Source organism: Numida meleagris, chromosome 12 (genome assembly GCF_002078875.1).
Source record: "Numida meleagris isolate 19003 breed g44 Domestic line chromosome 12, NumMel1.0, whole genome shotgun sequence".
Lineage (NCBI taxonomy): Eukaryota > Metazoa > Chordata > Aves > Galliformes > Numididae > Numida > Numida meleagris.
This window is the reverse complement of record NC_034420.1, coordinates 696,177-721,793: the sequence shown is the minus strand read 5'-3', so window position 1 is coordinate 721,793 and position 25,617 is coordinate 696,177. Positions and strand designations below refer to the sequence as shown.

Genomic DNA, 25,617 nt, shown 5'->3' with positions numbered 1-25,617 from the left:
AGGGCCGGCGGGAGCGAGCGGCAGCCGGCGGCATGAGGCGCGACCCGGCGCCCGGCTTCTCCATGCTGCTCTTCGGCGTCTCGCTCGCCTGCTACTCGCCCAGCCTCAAATCGGTGCAGGACCAGGCGTACACGGCGGCCGTGGTGCTGGAGGGCAAGGTGCAGTCCGTAGCCCCCTCCGCAGGCGGCGGCAATGATAGCCGCGGCGCCTCCGGCCCCGCCGGTGGGGTCCTGGTGAAGGTGCTCGACCTGTGGCCCCTCAACAGCGGCGGGCTCCAGCGGGAGCAGCTCATCAGCGTGGGCTCCAAGGCGCCCTGCTTCAAAGTGAAGCGCAACCACCGCTACATCTTCTTTCTGGAGCCCACGGAGGAGCCGCTCGTCTTCCGCACCGCCTTCGCCCCGCTCGACACCAGCGGCAAGAACCTCAAGCGGGACGTGGCGCGGATCCTCTGCGCGGACTGCGGTACGGGGGCGGCGGGGGCGGCGGGGCCCGGGGCCCGGGGCCAGGCGGTGGGACGGGCCCCGCCCGGGCCGGGAGCTGCGTTGCCATCGCCGGGCCCGGCTCCGGGCGCTGTGTGGGATGCGGCGGGGCTCCGCTCCGCGATGCCCCGTGCGGTTCGCTCCGTGTTTACCGATGCGGAGCTGGGCCGAGCCCCGAGCCGGGCCTGCGGCGGTGCTGCCTTCGCAGGTGCGCCGGGAAGTTTGGCCTCCTTCAAAAGGAGGGTCTCGTTTTCTGAAGTCGGTTTTCTTTTGTTCGTTTTGCGCGTTTCGATTTGTGCCTTTAACGCACCTGCTCTGTGCTTTGTGTGTGCTGTGTAGCGCTCCTTCATCACCTTTGTGAGTGCCGTTATGAAATGACTACAACAGAGGAGCGCCTGCGAGCATTCCTCCTTTTGTGCTTGGTTTTCCCTGCTGTCCTCCGGCGGTGCGATGGGCTGTGGGGGGGACCGGCCGCAGACAATGACTGCATTTTCCCAGGGTTGGGATCTGAGCTTACAAAAATGCGAGGCTGGCGCTTCGTCCAGCTCTTGTGCTCGGATCCTGTGTCACAAACCTGGGCAGGGCTGGGTTACCTGCAGCTCCCGGAGGCATGCCGTGCCGCCCGCAGCAAACCCCAGTCTCTCGCGTTTGGTGGTTTGCAAGGCTGTAAGGGCCTGTCCCCAGGTTCTCTGCTCAATGACAGAACGCTGCGCTTGCTCATCAGGTTAATTGGCCTTTTGCCTCCTTAGAGGCAGTGTGCCACACCAGTTATGCTTAGCTCCATAATGAACATATGCGCGTGGTGTTGTTGTTGTTGTGTTATCACATATGTGTTCCTGGGGCAGTACTTGGCCATCGCTGACTGCAGACCCTGTGTTTTGAAGGCTGGACCTGTCTCTTTTTTTAGTTATTGCAAAGAGGGTGAGACCTAGCCTACCATAATATGTTGTTGAGAAAAATGGGCTAGCGCTGCATATCAGAAAGCTAATTCAGGAGGCACTGGTCTCATGTACATCTGTATGTGGGCCATTGTGGACACTGAGGATTTGGTGAAATGCGGAGTTAAAAGCAAGAGAACAGCGGAAATTTATTGAGATTTTGATTTTGCTACAAGGTGAAAGCACAGCAGAAGGTCTATGGCTTTTTTTTTAAGCAGGAAGGATTCCAAACTTGCGTATCTCTGAGCAGCGGGGTATGACTTTAAGAGGAACGGAGGGTGCTCCGTTGCTTTCTGGATCAGGCCCAAAGCATTAACGTGTGGGCTGATGTAACAACAAGTGAGGGGATGTCGTTCTGCCCGTGACACCCTCCTGGAGCTGATGCTTTGTTTTTGTGTTTCTGATGGGCTGAGCGGGCTCAGGGACGCTGCAGGTTGTCAGTAGCGCTGCCTCAGTGGAGCTGTATGGCAGATGCAAAAGGAAAAAAATAAAAAAAGTTGGTGGTTGGGAACTGTCATAGCTGTGGTTTGTTAAGTGATGAGGATTAGATGGGAGCCTCAGCACACTGAACTTGTGGTTCCCGCAGCATGAAGGTTCAGCCAGGGCACCAGGAGGCAGGTTCTGAAGGTGACATTCCTGCCAGGATCTTCTGATTTGTGGCATCTGTGCTGCTGGAAGGTGCATGGACTGGGAAAGCAGGCCACGGTCTGCTTTCTTGCTCCTTGGGTTCTTCTGGGAGAGGGTATCCAAAGAGGCACCAGGCTATTTCCCATCCTCGCTGCAGGTGGGGGTGGTGGACAGCTCCAGGGCTGGCAGAAGGAGCAGTGTCCAGGCACAGGTACCTCCGAGGGACAGTGGGCTGCAGGAGCACCATGGAGGAGGGGGGTGTGCTGGGCCATGTGGCTCTGACCACGAACCCCTACTCACAAAGATGGAGGCTTCACAGGGCCGTTGTCTCCCCTCCCTGGCTCTGTGCCTGGCTCTTATTTCAGTGATTCATTCCCTTCTCACGGACTGGGATGCTGTATGTCCTCTGCTCTCCTGCCTGCTGAGTCCCTGCGTGCACTGCAGGGCCAGGCCTGCAGTCGGAACATCCACGGCTCTCTCCCAGGGCCAGGCTGTTGCTTGCACAGCATGCTGCAGGGACAGGTGAAGCCCTGAAGGACAGTAAGGGAGTCTGAAGGAGAGGGGAGCACTGCACTGGGTGCAGGAGGTGGAGCAGGAACGTCCGTGCCAATTTCCGGGAGGTACCTGGACTGGTCTCAGCTGGACAGTGTCATACTGCCCATGCTGTGCTAAGATCCGGGAAAGGGAACTCTCCCTCCTGGGCCCACTGCTGGGCACTCTGGAGGCTGGAGCTTCCCTACCTGCAAAATCCAGAGGTCTACAGCCTCTGCCCCTCTGCAGGGCTGTGGATGAAGGACTGTTTGTGCTCCCTGGCACACAGGGAACAGCTTGGGTCTCACCACCCACATGGGCATCTTAAAACCTCTCCTGCACTGGCAGTGTTGTTGTGGTTTTCATGATGTTATATAATGATTCCTGTTATTGCTTCTCCCATCTCTTTCCTTCACATCTTTTAGCTCCTTAATTTTGGATGGTCTCTTATTTCCTCTGCGCCTGCATGCACAGATTGAGGAGGAAGACGTGGCTGCAAGGCACAGTGCTTCCTCCAGTGCATGGCCATGCAGCACAACATCCCTGCTGGGACCACGCTGATTTCGGTGCACAAGGGGGGTTGTGTTCCTCACCCTCCTGGTCCTCAAGGGTCTATTGTGTCACCATTTGCTTTTCCCTGGACATGAACTTCTGCTTCCTGTGCAAAGGAAATGTCTTGTATACAGGAGGGGCTCTTGCTAGTGGGTATGTAACATCTTTGGCCTCTGATTTCTGGTTTCACAGGGTAACAAATGTCTCCCTGCCTCCATATGCAGCAAGCTGCAAAGTAGATTTAATACTTGTACCTCTCCTGGAGCACCTCACTGAAACACTGCAGAGTTCCAGGAGGAGCGCACAATGTGCTGTAGGATTAGGTGGCTTAGGCTGTACTAGTAATCTGGTGGGGGCAGATCCCTGGGAGGATTTGCAGGCACAGGACCTGTTGTTGCAGCAGCAGGTGCTGTGTGCGAGATGAGGCCCTGAGCACTGGGTTCTGAGGCACGACAGTGCTGGGACCATGCGCTGCTGGCAGGGAACGTGCTGACTCTTGGAGCTGGGCTGTGAGGAGAGGAGGGAGGACTGATTTTAAGTGCCCGCGGGAAAATACAGCCCTCTGGATTATGGTGTAGGTGTTGCTGCCTGAAATAGCACTGGCAAATTGTTGGCAAGCAGCTCATGCAAAAACACCCCTTTCTGCTCTCCTGCAATTCATCCCTGTGCTGCAGCCAGGCAGGTGCAGGAGAGGGGCATGGGCTGCAGTGGGGCTCTGCCTTTATCCCAGGACAGCTGTGGAGCAGGGAGCAACAAAGTTTAATTTTCTTACATGCTGCCCTGCTAATTAGAGCTGTCTGAAACTGCTTTTCACCACCTTCAGAAAATCACACTTCCTTAGGTTCACAGAGGAGCAAAAACTTGTTTCCTTCTTGCCTTGAGCTCCTCCGGATGGGGAGTGATCACTGAGCTGCAGAAAGCTTTTCCCCCATTGCACTCTTCTGCTCTCTCTCTGCTCCTGGTTCACCGGCACAAGGGATTTTGTATGTGCACAAACCCTGGGATGGCAAGTCCTCAGGCCAGTGCAGCTCCTCATGTCCCTTCTGAGGGTAAAGCATTGCTGCAGGCTCAGCCATGCCCAAAAGAACTGAGCGCGCGCCTCCCAGGCACGTGCTGTGCACGCAGCAAAGCCTGGCTGATGTCTCAGTGCCTTTCAGAACCACTTGACTAAATAAAGCATTTCCCCAAGGATCTCTGTGAGTAACAGGAGACTACTAATAGGGCTCCTGCATGGTCTCAGTCATGCTGGTTTCTGTATCGAGGTCCTCTCCATGCACAGCCCTGGGCAGCAGCTGCTGCTCAGTACCTTTGAGCTCTCCCCGCAGATAGCCCTTACATATGGGCCCTGAAGCATAATGGCCTTCCTAAATCACAGGCAACACCTTGTCTTGGGTTCGGATCTGGTTCAGAAACTGGTGCACGCTTGGGAGCGCAGAGGCAATAAACTCCATTGCTGGGCAGAGAGGGAGCCATGCTCTGAGCTCCTCGCTGGGTCTGGGCTTGGTAAAGCAAAATGCACCGTGATCACCAGGGCCTGGCTACTGGCATGGAAGTGTACTCCCTCCAAAGCTGTCAGATCTCTTTTTCATGCCCAAAAATGCTGCTCAAAGAAGGTGGCTCCCTTGGAAGGTATTCTGTGCGCCGTGCCCTGCTCTGACCTGGAGGACCCTGGCCCTCAGCAGCAGCTCAGAGATCATGTGCAGCTCTGGAGGAAGTGCATCTCCCTGGCAACTTTGGCAGCCAGGCATCTGCTCGCCTACTGACTGCGTGTGCAGCGCTCAGTGAGTGCCAACGCCTCTCAGTGCTTTCTTCTCAGGTCTGGGAGGAGGTGGGGGGGTCTGCCCGTTGCCAGAAACTTAGGGGACGGGGTATTGAGCTGGCAAGGGTGGGTTAAAGATCAAAGGGGAGAGGAATCGCAGTGCTGCTCTTCTGCTGTCAAGTGACCGTGCTTCCTGTGCCAGGCTGCTGTGGCCTCCAGTACTGGGCTGGGTGCTGTAGAGCTCAGCCAGAAGGGTCGGTGAAACTTCTGTCACTTCATCCTTGAGGTCCAGCTCTGTCCTGGGTGAGGGGGTGACAATCTGGAGGGGCAAAAGGTGAGATTCACCTGAACTTGGGGTACTAGTTGAATGAAAATGTATGTATCTCCAGACAGGGAAACCCAGAGCATGGTCGGGCGCGGCGGGATCACATCTGTTCTCAGAGGACTTGAAAAGTTTTGTATGAATGTTTCAGCAGGTAGTGCTGAAGCTGTTATGGGAGGGGGGAGAGTTCATATTAGGTAAAGGAAACAAGAAGATAAGAGACTCTTGACGCTGGTGGGAGGCAGAAGATTCTACCTTGAGGACCCAGGGCACTCATGTTCAACTGAGCAGGGTCTCATGCCCCTGTGTATGTTGGGTTCAGCTGAGGTGACAGCCATGTCTTGGCATTGTTGACTGATTCTCTGTTTTCTTGTCTTTCCTGCCCCGGGGTCTTACCTGTGGGCAATTACTACTTTGAGGTATCTCTGCAATCCCAACAATGACCAACGCGTGACCTCCCAGAAACACTGCCCAGCATTAATCAAGGGTTGATTGCTGCCAGCAATGCATTTTGACAGTAGGTTGAGTAGGGAACCATCAGAAATGACCTTGGTATGAGTGACATCCTTGTGGACAGGAATAGGAACTAGAGAGCTGCTTATGTCTGTTCCCACTCTGTTGTCTGGTGCTGCTCTGATCCAAGATGCTTCTGCTCACAGCATCTCTCCCTGGACAGGGCAGTACACTTCTCACTGGACCCAACCTGGCCCAAGCCCTGCTGGCTAAGGGCTCTGGAGAAAGCCTTCCCAATGGGATGGAAACAAGCCAGTGCAATATGCTGGTGGGAGCAGAGCCCCAGGGCTGATAGCAAGCGTATCCTGGAGATGCCAGCTTTCTAGGGCAGGTCTGGATGGGCAGTGCTGTGCCTGAAGGCTTGCGGAAATGCTGAGGAGGATGGGAGGGCTTTGCAGAGCCTGTGGAAGGGCATACTGTGCTTACTAGGAGAGCTGGTCTGGAAGTGCCAGTTTGGGGTTGGAAGGCAGGTATTTGCATTCATTGTAATTGATCATTGGTCATCCACTTTTCATGATGGCTCAGTAGTGGTGAAATGTTGTTCAAGATGCTCTTGGTGGTCTCAGGGCAGGCAGAAGGCTCAGCAGGATGGGGAGAATGGGGTGAGCTGTGCTTTATGGACTGCCCCACTGCTGGAAGTGATGCACCAGCCCTGGCTGCTGCACTCACAGGGGTCTGACCCCATTGGATCTGGGCTGGGGCAGCAAGCATGACCCACAGAGGTTTCCCTGCTGAGTCCTACTTTGTGGCTCCTGGCTTTGCATGCTTCCATGCATAAGGCAGGAGGAGGCAGTGCCCATTTCAGCATCTGCACACCCAACCCTGTTCCTCTGGCAGTGCCCCATGCAAATGGGGCAGACATCAGACGTGTGTTCCGCCTTCCCAGCACTGCCTTGATCTAATGCATTCCCACGAAGATGCCTTGATGTCAGAAGATGGGGATGCAGCTGGAGCAAAGGCATCTGCTGTTAGGAGGGATTTCTCTGTCGTTCTCTGAGCACACTTTCCTCCTAGGCTGGTGATTAAGAGGAAGATGGTTATTTTCCCTGGTGTCGTGGACAGAAGAGGCTGGATCTGTAGACTGACTCTTCTTGCTGTGCTTTTTTGGACGTTCAGGGACAATTGCAGCTGCAGGCTGTGGGAAATGCAGTAGGAGCCCCGGAGCTGACCATGTCCTAGAGTCCAGATTGGATCATAGCCAGAGAGGGACAAATCTAACTTGGGGGAGTGGTCCGGTGGGTTTGGGAGGATGAAATGCAGGTAAGACACTGAGGAAGACTCTGAGGTTTTTGGGCACTGGATAGCATAATCTGTGTAGAAAACAGAAGTTAATTCTTCTCTGCCTACAAGTAGGGTGATGGGAAGCAACAGGCATAGGGTCACCCAAAGAAGGTCCTTTCTTCACACGGTGTCTTACTGCGGGGCACTGCCTGGACCAAAGGCTTGTACAGGCTCACAGTGAAAGCATCTGTGTGTATGGGAGGGTTGGGGTGCAGCTGCTGCTTCAGGCTTTCTTCAGATGCCGTGCTGCCTGACATGTGGGACATGGTGGGAAAAGGCATGATATGGGCATGGAGCAGTGCTATGGCTGCAGTCCCAGGATGGATATGCTCTGCAGGAAGCAGTGACGCATTTGTCCTTCTGATGATCAGTAATTCCTTCATGGAGCCTGAACTCCATCACCTGGGCTGTGCTCCAGAGCAGGAGCTCCATAGAGAGTCTCCCCCATTTCCAGCTGGCGGTCAGCCTGCCCAGAGGCTGCAGCACAGAAAGCCAGATGCTGTTGTGTGGATTTGCTTCTGGGCCTGTATGGCTGTGCTGGTGCACACAACAGAGTTGTGTTTGGGTCTTTGTGCTCTGGATGCAGCAGGGAGGCTGTTCGTGGAGATCTGGGTTCACTTCCCATCCATGCCACTGGCTGCAAGAGAGCTGCTTAGTATCTCCACACCGTGATTCTCTGCATGGCAAGCAGGCAGGATGCTGTTTTGCACACTTTGCTAGAGAGCAGACAGAACCTGGCCACATACCGGGTGATGTACCAGTGTATCAGTGCCAGTCATCAGCAGAAGTGGTGGTGAAAGCCTGCCCTCATCCCAGCACCTGTCACTGATGGCTCTTGGGGCAGTCTGTCCATCCAACTGGGCTGGGGGCCTTGGGTGGCCACCTAGCTCTAAGCATCTCAGACGGAAAGCAGCAGTCCCTAAAGCTGTCTGTGCTCTGCAGCTGTCTGTGTGGGGGAGCTGTGATGTGTGAGGAGACAGCTGCTGTCAGTCCATCATGTGGGGATGTGCGGGCTCCTGGCATCCAGGCTGCTTTTCCCCTTTGCTGAACTAGCTGGGAGCACTGGCAGCAAGTGCTGGGCCCTGAGGGCACTTGATACTGTGTGATGGTGTGGAGAGAGGGTTTCCCAAGCTGTTGTAGAGCTGAGCAGCCTTGTGGCGTGCGCTGCAGTGGAGGACGCCTAAGTGAGGCTGGCCTACCTGATGCCTGCAAAATTCTGCACATCTGTAGCTGCTGTGCAGTCTGAATGATTCAGGTTGCCTCATGACTTAAGCTGATCCTGCATGTGGATATCAAGGCCCATTTCCCAGCCCTCTGGTATGCTGCATGTCAGTAGGTGTTACTGGAGGTGGCCCAAACACAGACAGGCAGGGTTTTGTGTGCAGGTTGACTTCTGCAGTCTTCCCGGTGAGAGAAAAGGCACTTGCTGGCTGTGCCGAGACAGCTCATCTGGAGCCCTCCTGCCTTGGGTCACATATGGTCTCTGGCTTCTCCTTCCTTCCCACCACCATGAGCTGGAGCGCCTTCTGCTCTGTGTCATCAAAGCAAAGCACAGAGCCCAGAGCATCACACCGGGACAGTGCAGTTGCAGGGAAGCGGAAGAAATCCTGCCCATGGTGTTGACACGCCTGTAGAGAAAACAGCTGAATTTGCCAAGAAAGCACAGGCCACCCTTGTAATCAAACTGGTAACTGTGAATAGAAGTATGGCCACTGCAGGAATGAGGCTCCAGATGGTTCTCTGAGCAAGGAGGAAAGAAAATACCTTTCCATGGTGAGCTTTGAAACCAGCTGATGATCTGCTGAGTGCATCAAACCTCAGATCTGCATGTTAGAACCTCTAGGAGAGGGCCTGGTAACTCCCAGATCAGAGATAAATGTAGTGGTTTCTGGCTTCAGGGTGGCAGATAAGCAGATGTGATTATGCTGTTGGGAAACAGTGACTTTCTGAAACCTTACAGCCTGAAGAGTGGTTGCGGTAGGGCTGGAGGTGGCTGCAGGCAGCTCTGCAGCTGGAGGGAGAGAGATGTTGTTCTGCTTTGCTGCTGGCACCTGTGTGGCTGTGGGTGCTGCAGTGTAAGGTGGGTTCCATGAGGGTTCCATCAGCTCTTCCGTAATCCAATGCCCCTTTCCATCACCCTGTTGTCAGCGGATTTCCCACCCCTCTCACTTGCCCATTTTCTGCCTGGCTCAGGGCAGCTCTGCAGTGCCAGAGGTCCCCAGGAGACACTGGGTGGGTGGGAAGGGGTGTGCCTGAAGCCTGGGAAAAAAAATCCCCGTCCCTGGGGCAGAAACCTGCCCAGCAGTGGGGCTTAGAGGCATGGGGGTCTTTGCTGTAGCAGACACCTTCCAGCAAGTCAGGCTCATAACAGGATTTCATGGGGAATGGTTTTATACCGGTCTAAACTCATCTTGTGCAGTAGGGGAATGGCACACATGAGGGTAATCTCCTGGATGCAGCGTCTGACAGAAAACCCCCTCCCCGAAGTCTTACTTTCATGGTTGATGTTCTTCAAAATAATCTTTTTTCTCCTCTGTGTGACAATTGACATGGGAAACCCTTCTGCGAGGAAATAAATTCTGCCTGTGGCTTTCACTTGGCAGTGCTGAATTTCCTTCCATGCTGCTGTTGTCTTTCTCCTTTCCCCCTTCTCCTCTTCTCCCTCCCACACCTCTCTTCTCCATCACACATCCTCAGCTTTTAGAGCGATAATTGCAGATGAGCTAAGAAAACCCCAACGTGTTTTTAACGATGACTTTCATTCCTTTTTCTGCAGTGTTCTCTTAGGCTGCACTCTGTTTGATAATATGAAGGTGTTTCAATGATTTTTTTGTTGTTTAGACCTGTTCCTGGAGGAGATTTCCTTGAATTTACTTTCTGGATGAGAAAGGGGAATAGGAGGTTGACTGGTGGCACTAAATGTGGAGTCTCCTACTTCAGAAGCCGCCGGGATGTGGCTGTGGGCATCTGCTCTGGGTGTCGCTGCTTGAGCAGGCATTGGAGCAGATGGACCCAGAGGTCCCTGCCATCCTCGATGAGTCCTTGACGGTGATTCTTTGTGGTCAGTCGAGGACCTATTGTCCATGTGGTTCTCACTCGCTGGATGTTGAAGGCCTGGAGCCTTGGTAGATAGGTGGGTTAGCCTGGTTTGCCCAGGGGTTTGGGATTGTGTGTTAGTGCCTGTGTTACAGGGTGCCATAAACCCTTGGCCAAGCAGGCAGCTGAGGTCAGCAGTCTGATTTTGTTCTCTCAGCTCCCTGCTGGTGGATGCCGTGGAGGTTTCCCCATAAAAGAGGAATGCTGGAGTCAAGCAGCCTTGTGTCTGCCTGCAGAGTGCAGGTGAGAGCTATACCTAAGCGCCCACCCATCCTCTCTGACCTCGGACTCTGGCTCTGTGTTCCCCATCCCCACAGGGTTGTGGAGTAGCATCTCACATTCAGCTTCATGAGTTATCTCCAGTGCTGTGGGAATGATGCACAAGGATATATGCATGGGCTCTTATGCAGCCATGCAACTGAGTTCTCAAGGGTTCCATCACCTACAATAAGCTCACTGCTTGCTCTCTCTTCTCCCGCTCCCCATAGGTCTTGTCTCTTCCTGTCAGGCCCTGCCTGTCCTTCCCCGAGGCAGCTAGGACAGGTAGGAGCTCAGGAGCCTCTTGTAGTGTCCTCCTGCCACCCCGGGAGTCAGACCAAAGTCCCGATAAGCCCAGCCCTAGGCGCTCCTGTGTCGCATGTGGCCTGACTTTGCTTCTCCAAATCACTACCTGCAAGCCCACCCCAGGCACTGCCGAGACTTTTACTTCTCAGGTGCTCTTGGATGGGTGTGCATCAGGGGACATGGCTGCGGAGAGCAGCGCTGGGGCCTGGTGGCACTACTGGGCACTGTGATATGGCCTGGACTCTCCCCATAGAAAAGAGGGCTGGGATAGCATGAGGAGCAGCTCTTTGCTGTCTTCAAACTAGATTGTATCTCACAGTTGCTGTGCAGGGAGTGGCCTGGTGCTGGGATTGATGCTGGCAGTCCTGCTGTTCCCTGTCTGCCTTCCCGTGCAGGCCAGTGATGCAGGAGCGGCAGGAGGAGGGCTGAGGCAGCAGAGAACCACTGCCAGACGGCTGCAGGGTAGACATGGTGCCTTGCTGCCTTGCAGCCTGGCAGGAGGGATTCTAGGTGAGAGCAAATACCCAGCCTGCAGCGGAGTGCACTGGAAGGGATTAGACCATGCCAGGCAAGCAGCTGGTTGTGTTGTACATGAGAACTTCCCCTCACCTGCCACTGACCCTTTGTGTGCCAGCTTGTGCAGCGTGGTCTCACTGGGACTGCTGGCAATGGCAGTGCTGCTCCTTCTGGGGCTTTGTGTCCCTCACAGCGGAGGTTGGTCAGGATCCTTGGAGAAGCCTTCAGTCAGAGCAGCGTCACCCCTGGCAGCTGAACCTGCTCAGTGTGGGAGACCTACACAAAAGAAAGCACACTGGGGAGAACGGGAGAAAAGAGAGAAGTCACCGTGAGCTGGAGCTGAACAATGCTGGGTGACCTTTATTGCTTCAGCAGCCTTGTTCAGAGGGAAGTGGAGGATTCTTGATGTTGAGATATTGCACTTAGAAGCTCAGCAGTGTGTGTTCCCTATACTAGGAGCTGCGTGCTGCGCACACGTGTTTATGGCAGGGAAATTGGGAAGCTCCACTGCTACCTTTCCCTAAACAAGTCCCACCTGGCTACTTATCCAGCTGGCAAGGAACAGGAATAATCCATGCCCCCTGCCCATGGGCAGGGGGGATATTTCCCTCTCCTCCCTCTGCAATTGGATGCTTGCAAAGGAAAGCTTGCTGCAAGCCAAGCATCACTTGCACTCCATCAGACGTGGGTGTCTATAAAAAGCTTCTCTGGGGTTGCAATTGGATGTGCTGGCTGTGCCACGTGGTCTCTTGTAAGGCCTGTGTTGCTGAGCAAGTGGCATTCCACTTATTTTTGGCACTAATAGTCTTTAGTTAATACATAAATTCAGCTTAAATTCTGGATGGAAAATAAATCCCAAGTGGAGGCTCTGCTAATAAGATGACAGACGCTTTGGGGAGCCGGGGCTGCTTGTCAGCAGAGTGGTTGTGACTGCTGAGATCTGAGAGCAGCAACATGCTCAGGCACAAGGTCCTTAGAAGTTACCACAAGTTGTCAGGCTAAACTACAGAAGAATTAGACAGATAGCTGAGGTGAGCTCTAACTTGAACTTCTAGAGCCGAACTCGTTACAGCAAATGCCCCAGTGTGATCCTGAATCCCACGCTGTCATGGTGAGAAAAGGAAGGAGTTGGAGCATCAGTTTAGGTCTGCAAAGCTGCAAGGCACCCTCCTCTCTGACAGTGTGCTGGTCTGAGGTTCTCTGTAGTACTTCTCCTTTCTCAGTGACCCACTGCAGGTCACCCCGGTGTGTTTCCTGGCTCATCCTGGAGAACCTTCACCCCAGATCTGAGGGTGTCTGGGGACTTCACTGGAGTGGCTGTTTCCTTCCAGCAACAAGAGAGCTGGGGACACCCAGCTGTGGAGGCCAAGCCATGGAAAGCACTGTATCTTGGAGCGCTGAGCTTAGCTTTGCTCTGCTGCTTGGGAAGAAGCACCTTTCTAGGAACTTTTTCAAGGGGTACTGCAGTAGGAATGAGGGTAGTCTGCTAGCGAGTCCCTACCCTACCCCTTCCCTCAGGCCTGGGGCTCCCACTCCAAATGGGAGGCATTCTGGTGGCAGGGCTGCAAAATCCTGTGGCTGAGGGAAGGCTCAGGCCCTGCTCCGCACCTCCAGGCAGGGTTCTTGGAGGGTTTTAATGAACTCCAACTCTTTCCAGAGTTGGAAATGACTTGAAAGTTAACTGGGGTGTGGAAGAGTGTCAGGTCATCCCTGTGTCTTGTGCTGGCCTGCCTCAACTTTTGAGCGAAATCAGCCCCTCTTCACTCAGAGCATGAACCCCTTGCTAGGTAGCAGACAGGATTTTAGTTATTTAGGTCTCAGATCAATCTTTGTGGGGAGGTTCAGGCCTCTTAGTCACAGTCAGGACCAATGAAGCAGCACTGGTCTCATAAAGTGTGGGGAGCCTGAGATCATTTCTTCCTTGCTGTGGATTTCTGCTAGGCCCTCCTTCTCTTCTCTACAGTCTCTATCAGAAAGTCTGACAAAGTAAGGTTCTATTTTTTTAATTTTTATTTTTAAGTTTTCTGGGCAATAATGTGCAGTTGCTTTGTTTTTCTGTGCTCCTGAGGGGAGAGAGAGGGTTCGTTCTGGAGCTCTTGGGGCTGTATTTACTGCAACAGGGAAAGCCCTGGCTAGTGCTGTCAGTGGACATCCCTAATGCACAGTGGGATATGGCCAGGTCCCAGCTGCAGCCTGTGGACAAGATTTAACAACCTTAAAGTTTTGTAGGGAAGCTGTAGGTAGATGCAGCTGTTCCTCTCCTCTCTGATCCCTCATAACTCCACTCTCATCCGGGACCCGCCTCGGGGACACGTTCCACTGCAGTGAATGCTGTACAGTGGCCCTGGTATGGAGCAGGGGCCTTGGGGAGGTACTTGGGTGTGCTTAGATGTTTGTGCCAGAGAATTCCCTTGGAGCCAGCAGGTCGATGCTGGAGACTGGGAGAATAAAAGAAACCCCAGCATCTCTACACCAGAACAAGCTCTTGGGATAGGTCTTTGTTAAGCACAGGGCTAGCCAGTGGGAAAAGAGCAGTCCAGGCACGGGCTGGGACATCCTGGCTGGGACTTGCAGCTGGGCTGATCTGTGCTGGGGGCGGGGAGAAGTGTGGGTGAGGGAGCATTTTGTGCGCAGGGGCCTGAGCTGTGCAGATCTGGCTCAGCCCCGGGGCAGCCCTCCTCTCTGCTGTTCATCACTTAGTGTTGTTACCCCAACCCTTTGCCATTCCGCTGACTTTTTTGCCTCTTTGTCCCTAGAACAGCTCTGCCCATCAGCCCTCTGTGTGCCAGGCCCCTGCTCTGCTGGGGAAGCCATTGTGTCCTCTGCCTCTCTTTTGGTCTGGGCGCAGGTGAGCTGGCAGCAAGCTATTTGAAGGCCTTTTCTGGAGCTCATGAAGAGAGGCCATGCAGCAACTGGTTTGATAACACAGCTGTTTTAATAAGACAGCATAAGAAGAAGAGCACAGATAGTGAGTAAATCTGACATCCCTTCAGAGGCTGGGCAGCCCACGTTTGCACAGCATCAGGCAGAGCCTGGGTGGGTTTCTCCCACGGCGCAGATCAGATCCCATCCCTGGTGAGAAGCTCTCCCTTCCGGTCTTTTGAGCAATGATGCAATTTTCTTGTAAGAAAACAACTCTATTCCTAAAAGACGTTCTCATGAGAACTTTTTTCTGCATTGTTAGACTGGCATGGACATCTGCAGGTGGTGTGATCACCAGTGTCAAGTGGGAGCTGCCTGGAGACTCCTGCATTGCAATGAGCTGCTGAGTCTGTCCTGCAACCAAGGGGGTGCTGGGTGGCCATGCTGGGTGTGCAGCACAGCACAGGCATGGCTGTACGTAGTTAATGGATGTGTTACTTGATGTGCAGTGTCAGGACCAATACCCCCTCAGTGCTGCACCACTCCTGAAATGTGGGTGTCTTCCTTCAGCTATCACTGGTGACCCTTTCGGTGCACTTGGGTGCTCCTGACTCTAACCCAGGATTTGGGCTTTGTGTGCTCATCACCAAATCTGAGGCTTTCTGCATAGTTTGGGCTTATCCTGGCCTCCAACCTGGCATGTGCACCTGGCACTCAGGCCCAGATTCTGCACCAGGGACAAGACTGCCCTGGATATATGTACAGACTGGGGGAGAGCAGCCCCTCAGAAAGGGGTCTGGGAGTTCTGGTTGATGGCATGTTGAGGGGAAAAGAGCTGCTGGTGCTGGAGAGAGCAGAGGAGGCTGGGGCTGTGGCAGCCTCCATTGCAGCCCTGCTCCCAGCTCACGAAGGGCTCGGGTTAGCCACAAAATTGGGGCAGGAGCACAGAGATGGAAGCGAGGGCTGCCCGCAGGCAGGGCCCACCTGGCTCCCTTGCTCTGCCTGTGGTTCCCACTGCACAGAGCAGCTAATCCCCACTGGGTGAGGCAGGGAGTGCGCTGTGCTTTGATGGAGACAAGGAGTGGTTTAGAGGGAATTAGAAGGGATTTATGATAGTGGAGGAAATCACAATAAGCATGGCTGGCATGGCCTGTGTCAGGGGCACTGGGATGTACAGAGGGGATTGTCACCTGGGCAGGCACCTGAGGAATTACAGCATTGGCAGCGGGGCTGCTCACAAGGGTTTCTCTTAAAACCCCAGTTCTCAGAGCTGTGGGACACAAAAATCTTGGTTTCCTTGTAAAAATTGTGTGGTAACAGAGATGAGACACGGAATATGAACCAGCAAAGCACATCCCACTGGAATGTGAGTAAACATGTTCCAGCATTTATTATCTTTCCAGTGTGCTTGAAATCCAGCCCTGACTTGGGCATGTCCAGCACTATTTTGGGTTAGCAACATGGAGAACACAAAGAATTTCCCTGTTTGCATGTCTGACCTGAGGTTTCTCCTTGCTTCCAGTTGTTAAATGATTGCATGGCTGCTTTGGGGACCACATCCAGCACTGATAGCTCAGAGTCTGTTGTCCCAAGACTTTGTTGTGCAGCATCATCTCTCCTGGCTGGTCAGCTGGCTCCTCAGTGCTGGCCAAGAGTCCTGGAGCAAGACAACCAGTCTCTGATCCACCATGCTGTGAACTTTGAGTGGCAAAGACATTGTCTGTTCCTCTTGACTTGCTTGGACAAGTGGTGCAGGCTGATGAATGACATTGGTGTTGGCACTGGTGTTGACTCTAGTTGCTAATGGTTATGGAGGACATCCTGCTGAGCCTGGGGTGAGCTGCTAGAGCAGTTTCATCTCACAGCCTCAAGGATGCCAGGATGCAGCGGAGCCTGGCAAAACACAGGCAGGCTTCTCCAGAGGAGCTTGGGATCTGGTGGGTGGGTGGGGTGCTGACAGCTTCTCCAGCTGCCCTCAGCCTGCTGCGAAGAGCCTGCCTTCACCTTCCACTCAGCACTCAGGCTGTCAGTGAGATGTTTGTGAGCTCCCCGTGGTGTCTGGCAGGACTTGCCCACTCAAAAATCACAGGGCTTGGTGGTGTTGGCAGGCGGGGATTTGGAATGCGGCTGGGCTGTACCAGGGGTCTTTAACCCCGCTGTGTAATATGCAGCCAGGCTTCCAGCTGTCAGAAGCAGTGGGGTGCATGTCCCACATCCCAGCTGCTGAGCACTAGCATTAGCATAGTTTCCCACATGTACAATAAGAGATAGAATGGGAAAGGCTAGGAACCTACCGTCAGGTGGAAAACATCCAATTGCTGCCATCCCCAGAGGCACCTGCAGAGAAAACTCAGCAAGGTTCACGCTGGAGCTTTGTCTGGAGATAGTCCTGTGTTGTGCACTTAATGCTGGGAGGGTTTCTGCTCTGCATCCTGCAGCTTTTCAGATAGCATCCTTGGGAGGAGATCACAAGACAGGAGGAAGAGGACAGTCACAGCATATGCGAAGCTGCGGCAGCCAGAGGACTGCAGATGGAGACATGGTGGGGTAACAACATGTGAGTCCCCAAATGATCATGGTGGAATGCCAGCCGATGAGTTAGCTGAGCAGGTCTTGGAGTGAGCTGGCAGGAGGACAGGCTAGGTGTCTGGTGGATGTGTGTGTGAGGTCTTCACCTGCACTGCCATTGCTGCTGCTGCTGCTGCAGAGCCTTCTGGAGCAGCGGAGGCACAGTGCGGGCTGGCAGTGCCCCAGCTGCTTGGGAAACTCTTCACTGCGCATTGAGAGAGGTGCCTGGGGGAGGAGAGCACCCCTGGGGAGGAGGTCCACAAGGGCTCCTCTGGCCCTGAGAAGGGGAGTTGTGAGGTCTGCAGTGATGACGCAGATCTCAACCTGGGGCATCCCATAAGGTGCATGTTTTTTCCACAGCTGTATCTCCATTGGCAGGGCGTGTGAGATCTTGGGAATGGAGAGAGACACAGGAACTTCTTTTCCTTTGGCTGTGAAGCCAGGCACTCTTGAGTCTTGGAGTGGCTTGCCTCAAGGTCATGAAGCAAATGCTTCCTTGGAGGAATGGATGAAGCCAATGCTGTTCGAATGTACTTCTGGGCATCTTTTACCCAAAACCAGTGCAAAAGAGCTTTTGATTCTCCATGTAGGCTTCTCTGAAGGCTTATGTCCAGCACAGACAGCCTCTAACAAAGTTCCAAGGTGACACAGCAAGTTGTCACTGGTCGTGTCAGATCCTGAGGCCTCATTCTACTGAGTATGGATTCAGATGCCCATTTAACTGCTGGCTTTGTCTGGATGTTGTTTTCCTGCTTTTGGAGGAGAGGTGAGGGTTGGGCTGACCTGCATTTTGTTAGAACTGCTTCATCTTTTAATGCTTTATCTGATGGAGATAAAACAAACTGCAGCAGGAATTGTACTTCTCAGATAGTCAGTTCTTGTTTCTCTCTCACAAAGAGCTCTGTTGAGTGTCTGCAGCACATGGTGTGCAGAGCTGTGGGACAGGGAGAAGACCTGGCTCTGCTGTCCCAATGCATGTGGGACATTTCCTGCCATGGCTCCTTGGCTGTGTTGCTACAGGGCTGTTTTCTGGCACGGATGCCAATATGCAGCCTGCATCTGTGCTATTGAACGCACCCACTGACACAGGGTGGTTATGTACAGAGAAGGAGCTCTGAACTGTAAGTTTTTCCTAGTCAAAAGAATGTCAGGGAGTCTGCAGCAGCATAGGAGTGCAACCACACGTTGCCCTCATGCAGTTCGATTTATTGATATTGCTGCATCTTTGTGTCTGTCTTTCGGGAGATCCCAGCAAATAGCAGATGCTTATAGCTAGGTGATGCAAAGGTTGAGCCTTAGGGATTGGGGGAACGTTTCTGTAGCGGCCACTGTTTACTGTCCAGTGGTGCTCATAACCCAGCAGAAAAGAATCCCAAAAGCAGGTATGTTTTTCAGGAAGGCAGGAGTGGTAGATGGCATCTCAGAAGGAGCTTTTCTCAAACTGTGCCTTTCTTCTAATTCCACCACAGAAAATGCTAGGTGCCGGGAAAGATCCTTCTAAACTATGACCAAAATGGGAGAGCTCTCCCTCTCCTAGCACAGGGCTGCCTGGGAGCAGTTCCTGAAGGCTGAGGCCACCGCAGATCCAGCCTGCTCTCTGCCCTCCACAGCCTGCAGGAGCCTGCAGCCATGGCAGCTCCAGGCGAGTTGGGAGCGTTTTCACATGATGACTTCTGCATAGTGATGCCCCCGGAGATTTTCCATTCCTGAGGGTCTGGAGGAAGAAGGATGTCCCTGGGAGGGCCTGAGGCCTGCCAGTGGGCCCTGGAGAGGGAGTGCTTTGATGTGGCCAGGACAGAGCAGGGGCCTAGTGCTGATTTTGGTGGTGCTGCAGGCTGCCCTGGGGCAGAAGCTGGCTCTCCATTGCATTCGGCATGCTCGTTGGAGCTCACAGCTGGAACATGCTGTCCTAGAAAACTGCATCAGTCCCAGAGTCTCTGAGGCTCTTGCTCCTGCATAGCCATATCCAGTCACAGGAAAGTGGGACAGGAGGGACCTGGCAGAAGCTCAGGCGTGGGGAGGAAACCACGAGGCTCTGTGCTGCTGCTGGTGTGAGCCTGGCATGGCTTCTCCCCAGGTGCTTGGAAAATTGCGAAGGGGAAATCAAGGTAAAGAGGATGAAGGCTAGCAACTCAAGTTCAGCCACATGGCTTTTTTCTATGCCTAAAACTTTCTCAGGTGCTAATTAAGGACACATGAAGTGATTAGTATCACCTGTGATTTAATTAAGGTTAATAGGCAGCACCTGTCATTAATGACAACCACAATGCTTTTCTGACATGATCCACATCAGCTGCAGCCTTCTTGTGGTGCAGCTTGCTTTGCCAAAGTGTGGAGCAATCTACCTGCAAGGAGGTGCTCAGCTGTAACACAGTACCACTTTGTGTTGAAAAGGACTCTCAGGTTAAAATCATATCTAGAAATAGTTGTGCATTCCCTTACATCTGTTTCTAATAGCACAGTTGATACGAGGAAGTCAGGGGGATATTCAGAAATGAGAAAATGTCTGGGCACAGAGCTTTCTGCTCCTTGTGGCTCTGCCTGCATAGCCACCCATGTGCACACCCCAAACATATTTTTAATAATCATAAGCAATGTCTTTAGGGAAAGCTGCTGAAACTTTCACTCTAAAATTGTTTTCTGCTCCATGCGTGGCTCCCAAGAATATCCCATGGGCTTGTTTTCTGGGAGTCGGGGGGTCAGTGAGGGGCGTCTCACAGCACGGCGTTATCAAGGGCTTGGTGTAACTTCCATTTGATTCCTTGTGCATCTGCTCTACAAAGTGGTTTTACTTGTCTTGATTGCCAGGCTGCAGAGACAGGTCATGCAGGGATGCTGATGAGTGTCTAGCCAGTGCTCAAATACATTCTAATAGCAGTGGGTCTGGATGCAGGCCTAGAGGCTTGCAAGGGCTCTGCCACAGTGCCATTGCTTCCATTTCACAATTTGCAGACCAGTCCTGAAGCCCTCCTAATCCCCACTTTCACCCATATGCTTTAAGCTGCTAGGATATGAGGAACCCTGTTTAAAGCTGGCTGTATCCTCTTACATGAACCCAAGTGCTGGGAATTGCAAGAGATCTTGGAGGATTCAGACTGACTGGGAGAAGTGATGAGCTGTGCCGTGGGACGAGGACATGTCTGGAGGGTCCAGGAAAGGGAGCACATCTTAGCAGCCCTACACCTCTCTTGAATCAGTTGTGTGAATGCTGCTGGGAGGTTTTGCATGCTATTCGACATCTCCCTGGAGATGAAAGGTTCCTCCCTGAACTCTTGTTCAAGGGGACAATTAATCTGCAAAACAGATGTTGAAGGGCATCTGGACAACTGTAACCAAAGTTCCTATTCAGTTGCTTGGAGCAAGGTGCAGCATTTCAGCACGTAGTATAGTGGTATATGCTGGAGCAGACCCTGGGCAGGGGAGGCTGGTGAAGACATTCTCATTGATTGCCGTAGTTGTACTGTTCGTGCAAAGCCATTTGTATAACCTGAGAATCTGGCCTGTTAGCAGATACTTTGGGCACAGACTAACGGCAGTTCTGATCCGGGCAAGGTGTTTCCCAGAAATGAGCTGAGCTTTGGGACTGGGGCCCAAGGGCAGGAGCTGCCAGGCAGACTGGCAGTGCCTGAGTTGTGGGGTTATAGGGTTAATGAGGCTGACGCGTGGAATACCCTATCTCTCCCTCTAGGATGGGAGTGGTCTGGAGATAGGTGTTACTGGGGGTTCTGCACACCTTATTTCTGCATCTCAACACCAGCTTGTTCTTTTACAGAGGGCTGGGAGGAGTGGGAACAGAAGGTCCCAACTGTCTGGAACTGCTTGGCCTGATCCTGGTGCCCAGTTCCGATGTTGTCCTGGGGAATGGGCTCCATCCTCCTTTTCCCTCCCTGCTGGCAGCCCTTCTCTGCCAAAACTGCCCTGCTCCGGCTCTGCCACAGTCCAGCTGGGAACAGCCTGGGTGCAGGCAGCAGAGAGCAGCAGCCTTCCTGCTGCCAGACACTGAGCAGATGGTTTCATCCACACCTAGACAAAGCTCTGTCTACTGGGCTGACATGGGAGGCTAAACAGTTGCGTGAACACATTCCCCCTGTCATCGCTGGCTTTTCCTGTGCAGTTGTTCTGAGGGACAAGGAGAGGGGTCAGCATGTGGGATGGCTGAACATGTGGAACGCCTTGATCCCAGCCCAGGTCTGCAGGGGCTGAGTACCAGCAGAGGAGGAAGTGTGGGACCCAGCTACTGGGCATAGTGGGGCTCGTTTTGCGGAGGTTGCCATTCACACACTGACCGCGGTGCTCGCCAGCTCCCGAGGGAGGAAGCAATCTGTGTCATCTCACAGCGGGCTTCCTTAAATCTCAGCCTGATTAAGTGATGGCAATATGGGCTGCCTGATATGAAAGAGACAGCATCCTCCTCCGAAAAGAGCCGATCGTTAGTGCAGAAATAGCCTGTTAATTGTGTGCATTTTCCTGCAGTCAGAGGCCCTTAACACATTAAATCACCAGATTCTGACTCCTGTGGGTAGATATGTGGAGACAACCAACATCACATTGGTTACAAAGTGAGCCTGCCATGCATCTGAGAAAGGTGAATTTGAACACTCTGGGTTTCTTTTCAACATCAAGGTGTGTGAAGGATTTGGGGAATATCCTGTCAGCTTTTGACATCTTATCTGACCTTGAAAATGCGGTACTTGTGCTTTCTGTGGTGAGATATGGGCTGAAATACCCATGGATTGCATGCAGAGATGGTGAGGCTTGCAAGAAAGCTTTGCTGTAGAAGAGGAGATGTTGTGGCAGGCCCTTGGAAGGGTTTCTCCTGGATTTTTTTGGCAGTGGTTTTCCATCAGCACGTTTACTGATGGAAACTGAGAGCTGTATCATGGTTGGTCTGGAAAGGGAGTTTAATGTGCAGACCTCATATAAAAAAAGTGCTGTAACTGGTTACATTAGAGTTATTTATTCACTTCAAAGAGATAAAAGCTTTCTGGAATCAGTGCAGTCATCTTAGCTTGTGGCTGTTGTTTTTCTTAGTTTCTTGTGTATTTTAGAGATCCAGTTAATTATAGGGAATGACTGATGCTCAGAAGAATACAGCTCAAGCTGAACTGTTTTCTTTATTTTTCTTTCCCTTTGTTCTCAGAAAGCAGAGAGCTGGGGCCTGCCTTGGTAGTGGGTCCTCAGCACTCAACATACAGGAATAAAATACTGTCAACTACGTTTGTGCTGATACACGGACAGACATTAGTGCTTCTCCACTTTGTGGAGCAGAGAGGTATGGAGGTAATGTAAATGACAGCATCAATCCGTTTTGCCTGGTGAACACGATGTAGAAGACATAAATTAAGAGTTGTCTGCTGGAATCCTCCAGAGACGTGATCTGGAAGACATCAGCCTCAGGTGCTGCTGCTTTGTCTGCAGGTTCCCAGCTCTGCGGAAGGAAATGCGGGCTGTCCTTGCCTTGCACACTCCTTAATTTCAGCATGCTGGTAAGAAGGAACATTAAACTTGGAGGTATTTGTGTACAACTTCTACCTGAAAAGCTTTCTGAGAGACCCTGCTATCCTTTACGGACATGTTACGTAGGGATTTCTCACTCCCTGTTGGAAGGCAGGAATCTAAATGAGGTGGACCCTCTTGAGGAGCGCGGTTATGCCTCACAGGGCAGTTATGACCTCCAGCACAGGGTTGTGCTGAGGAGCAGCCTTCAGCAGTTGGGAAGAGTCTGTCAGGGATAGGACCACACTGTACTCATACCAAGTCACCTTCCACTCCTGAATCCTGGTGGGCTCTTGTGACCCAGAGCAACTCTTACCATGGGTCAGGATGCTTGAGCTTCTTTCAGAGGTGGGATCAGATCTTCAGTATCTGCTACCGAGGACATTTTTTTTCCTATGAGCTGTCTCTGACTCCCATGCTACATGACAAAGTTCCTAGTGCTTGGAGATGAGCACTTCCACACTGTGATCTTTGGCCCAGGTCTCCTCTGAGCCCCATGTACTATCTATCGTGTGGAAAGACAGTGAGGACCTGGAAGCAAGACAGAGATGAAAGCTGTGGGCAGTGTGGGCGCACCCAGAGGGAGCTCACTGGGAGCACAGCAGTGCCCCAGTACCCTCCAGAGATATGTGTTCAAGCCCTCCTTCCTGGACATCCCAGCTATGGCTCTTGCCTCCCTGCTGAGCATTGCCCTGGACTGCTTGGGCAAGTAGGCCTCAGTTTCCATGGAAGGGTTCAGTTTGAGACCTGAAATTTGTTTTGATGTAGGGCCTAGGATTTAGACCAACCTAGTAACCCAAGAAGAAGAACCACTGTCTGCCAGGAAGGAAACTCCCTCTCTTCTTGGGTCGTGTTTGGGTAACCTGTTGCATTCCCCTTAAAGCCTCTCTAGAACCTGATGGCAGATGCTAATAACTTTACTGGGATTTAGAATCATAGAACAGAATCATAGAATCGTTAGGATTGGAAAAGACCTCTAAGATATCTAGTCCAACTGCCCACCTACCACCAATATTGCCCACTTAAACCATGTCCCTAAGTACCATCATCTCCTGATGATGACTGTCCTGCTGAGGAAACCTTTCCTGTGCAGCTATCAGTTGTCACATTGAAGCAAGGTTAGGCCAGCCCTTGGCGCTATTTGCTGAGGCAAGCAGGGCTGGCCTGAGCATGCAACACAAGCGGCCACCTGGCCTCATGTATTTCACATTATTCTTTTTGCCTTGGGGAGAGGCCATGCACCATCAAGGACTTGATTGCTGTGATCCTGTCTGAGCTGTTCAGTATCTGATGGGTCTTCCTCTCCCCGGCCTCTTCTAGGAGCTGATAATCCTCCCCTCCCAATAACGCCTTTCTGTAGTCCTCTTTTCCCCTCTCCTAGTATTGGTGTGACCCTGCTGTGTTCATGTCTCTCTCAGCCTCCTCTTTTCTTTCCGATCACATCCTGGCCATCTCCCTGCGCACCAAGCCCTGTTTTTCTTGCTGCCTGCCTTCTCTGCAGCTCGTCATCATCAGCGTGTCCCAACAGGCCAGCAAAATATGAAAAATGAAAATGTCTTCTATCACATTTTTCAGTTTAGCCACCAAAATCTGACAGAGCCAGGAATATGAAGCTGCTTCTTCTGGCCCTGTTTGTGCTCAGTGACCTGAAGGCGACCTAGCCAAAGCTTTCCTTAGCAGTTCCCAAGCCATTCTTTCTCTCATGTAAGTGCTCTTAAAACAACGATCTGATCCTAAGTGGCTGGAGAAGTTCAGCCTTGAGACTGATGTTTGGCCCCATCTTTTTCCTTTCTTTCAGGCTTCGCTACTCCAGGAAGAAAGGGCAATTCTTGGATCACCACAGCCTGCTTGACTTCTCCAATCTCAAGTTATTCTGCTTTTGACATAGGCAGCAGGCTGGCAGCTGGCACTTGTGAGAGCTGAGGAGGAGAGTTCATGGGAAAAGGACAGCCTCCAGTTTCAGTGCTTGCAGACCAGCTGGTGTTTCATTGGGATCCTGAAGGATTTTTGCTGTAGGTGCAAAGGGGCTATCCTAGGAAGCAGGCTTTGTGCTGGGTTCCTGGCTGAAGAGATATGCCCAACTGATGCACTCGCCTAGGCCCTGTATTGTATCAAGTGCCTTCTTAGTGACAGGCAGGACTTTTTGTTAGTGCTTTCCCTCCTGTTGCCTTGAGCTCAGTGGCCATCTTTTTAGACTGTATCTCCTATCTCCCCATTTCTAGACTTATCTCATATATTACTGCAGTTTTCTTTGGGATCCAGCCTAGGACAGCTTGATTTTCTAGTCTCACACATTGCCTTGATCTCAGGATGGGTCATGAGGATAATAGAGCATCTTGCAGCTGATTTAATTTTTGCAGGGATTTGAGTTCTCTGGAAAAACTCCCTGGAGAGATGCTCAGCTTAATCATGATTAAGGCCAACAAAAATCTGGTAGCTGATCCTCTGAGTGAAGAGGGGATGCATTTGATCAGTAGATGAACTTGGGGCATCTACTGACAATTTGTAGGGTTTTCTTAGGCCTCATTTAGTTTGTTTTTTGAGTGCTTGGGCTGTACTATGCTGGGCAGAGCTGCTGGGTGACACACTGGTATTCATGAGGATGCCTTTATCTGGAGAAGCCTCCATCTGTTCCACAAGGTGTCATGGTTTTCTCTTTAATATCCTAGGGATTGTTTTCAGGACATGTGAGGAAAGAAGAGAGTGACAATGCAGATGGAATGGATGAAAATGCCAAGTGATTAAACAGCTGTAGATGAATGGAGATGCAGCTTAAGAGATTTGACTGTCGCCTGCTGAATGGAGAGATAGAAGGAAAGATTGTGTTCACGTGCACCAGGATTGCAAATCCCACCCCTCCCCCAGCAGATCTTAATTTGTGTTTGTTACTCATTTTGAACCTTCCTATGTATAAACCTCCACACAGCTCTGTACTGCACCTTTATAGCCCCAGCTACTATTTCTACCTCCCAGAACCTCTGATCTTGTTTTCTGGGCAGAGATCCTATAAAATAAAACTTATGCAGTCAAACAAGCTGTTGGTTGTGTGTCTTCTTTGGCTCTCATGTCTGTGCTGCATTCTTGTATGTGCATGACTATATATGTTAGAGTTAATGTACGCATATGAGGGATAGTTTGCAGGTAGCAATGTGGATAAAAGCAGTGTGTGCCTCCAAAGATGTAATAATTTGGGGTGCTTTCTTGAAACATTATCTTATTACAGCAGCTGGAATGTTTTCTGGGTGCTGCAGGTGCAGGGAAATGGAGGCTGGCCTGGCTAGGGCATGTCTGCTGCACCCAGCAGCACCCAGCGCGGGGATGGGTGGCCCCTGAGCGTCCCCTGTCCCCCACTAGGTGGCACTGGGAGCCCTGCTATGGTGTCCCTGTACCCCAGCCACACAGCCTGACCGAACCCTGCACCCCACCTCTGCCAGCACAGTCTCCTGGATGGGGAGCACTGCACAGGGAGGGGGACGGGGATGAATGTGCAGCACATGCCAGCCCTGTCCACTT

The 25,617-nt window shown here is 52.3% G+C and overlaps 1 long non-coding RNA gene across 1 annotated transcript; it reads left to right on the top strand.

Annotated features, from left to right (window-relative positions):
* LOC110405233 lies at window positions 618-25,116 on the top strand. The gene is made up of 4 exons (XR_002442759.1): window positions 618-22,094; window positions 23,680-23,808; window positions 23,903-24,116; window positions 24,774-25,116. It is a non-coding gene; the product is annotated as an uncharacterized LOC110405233 (long non-coding RNA).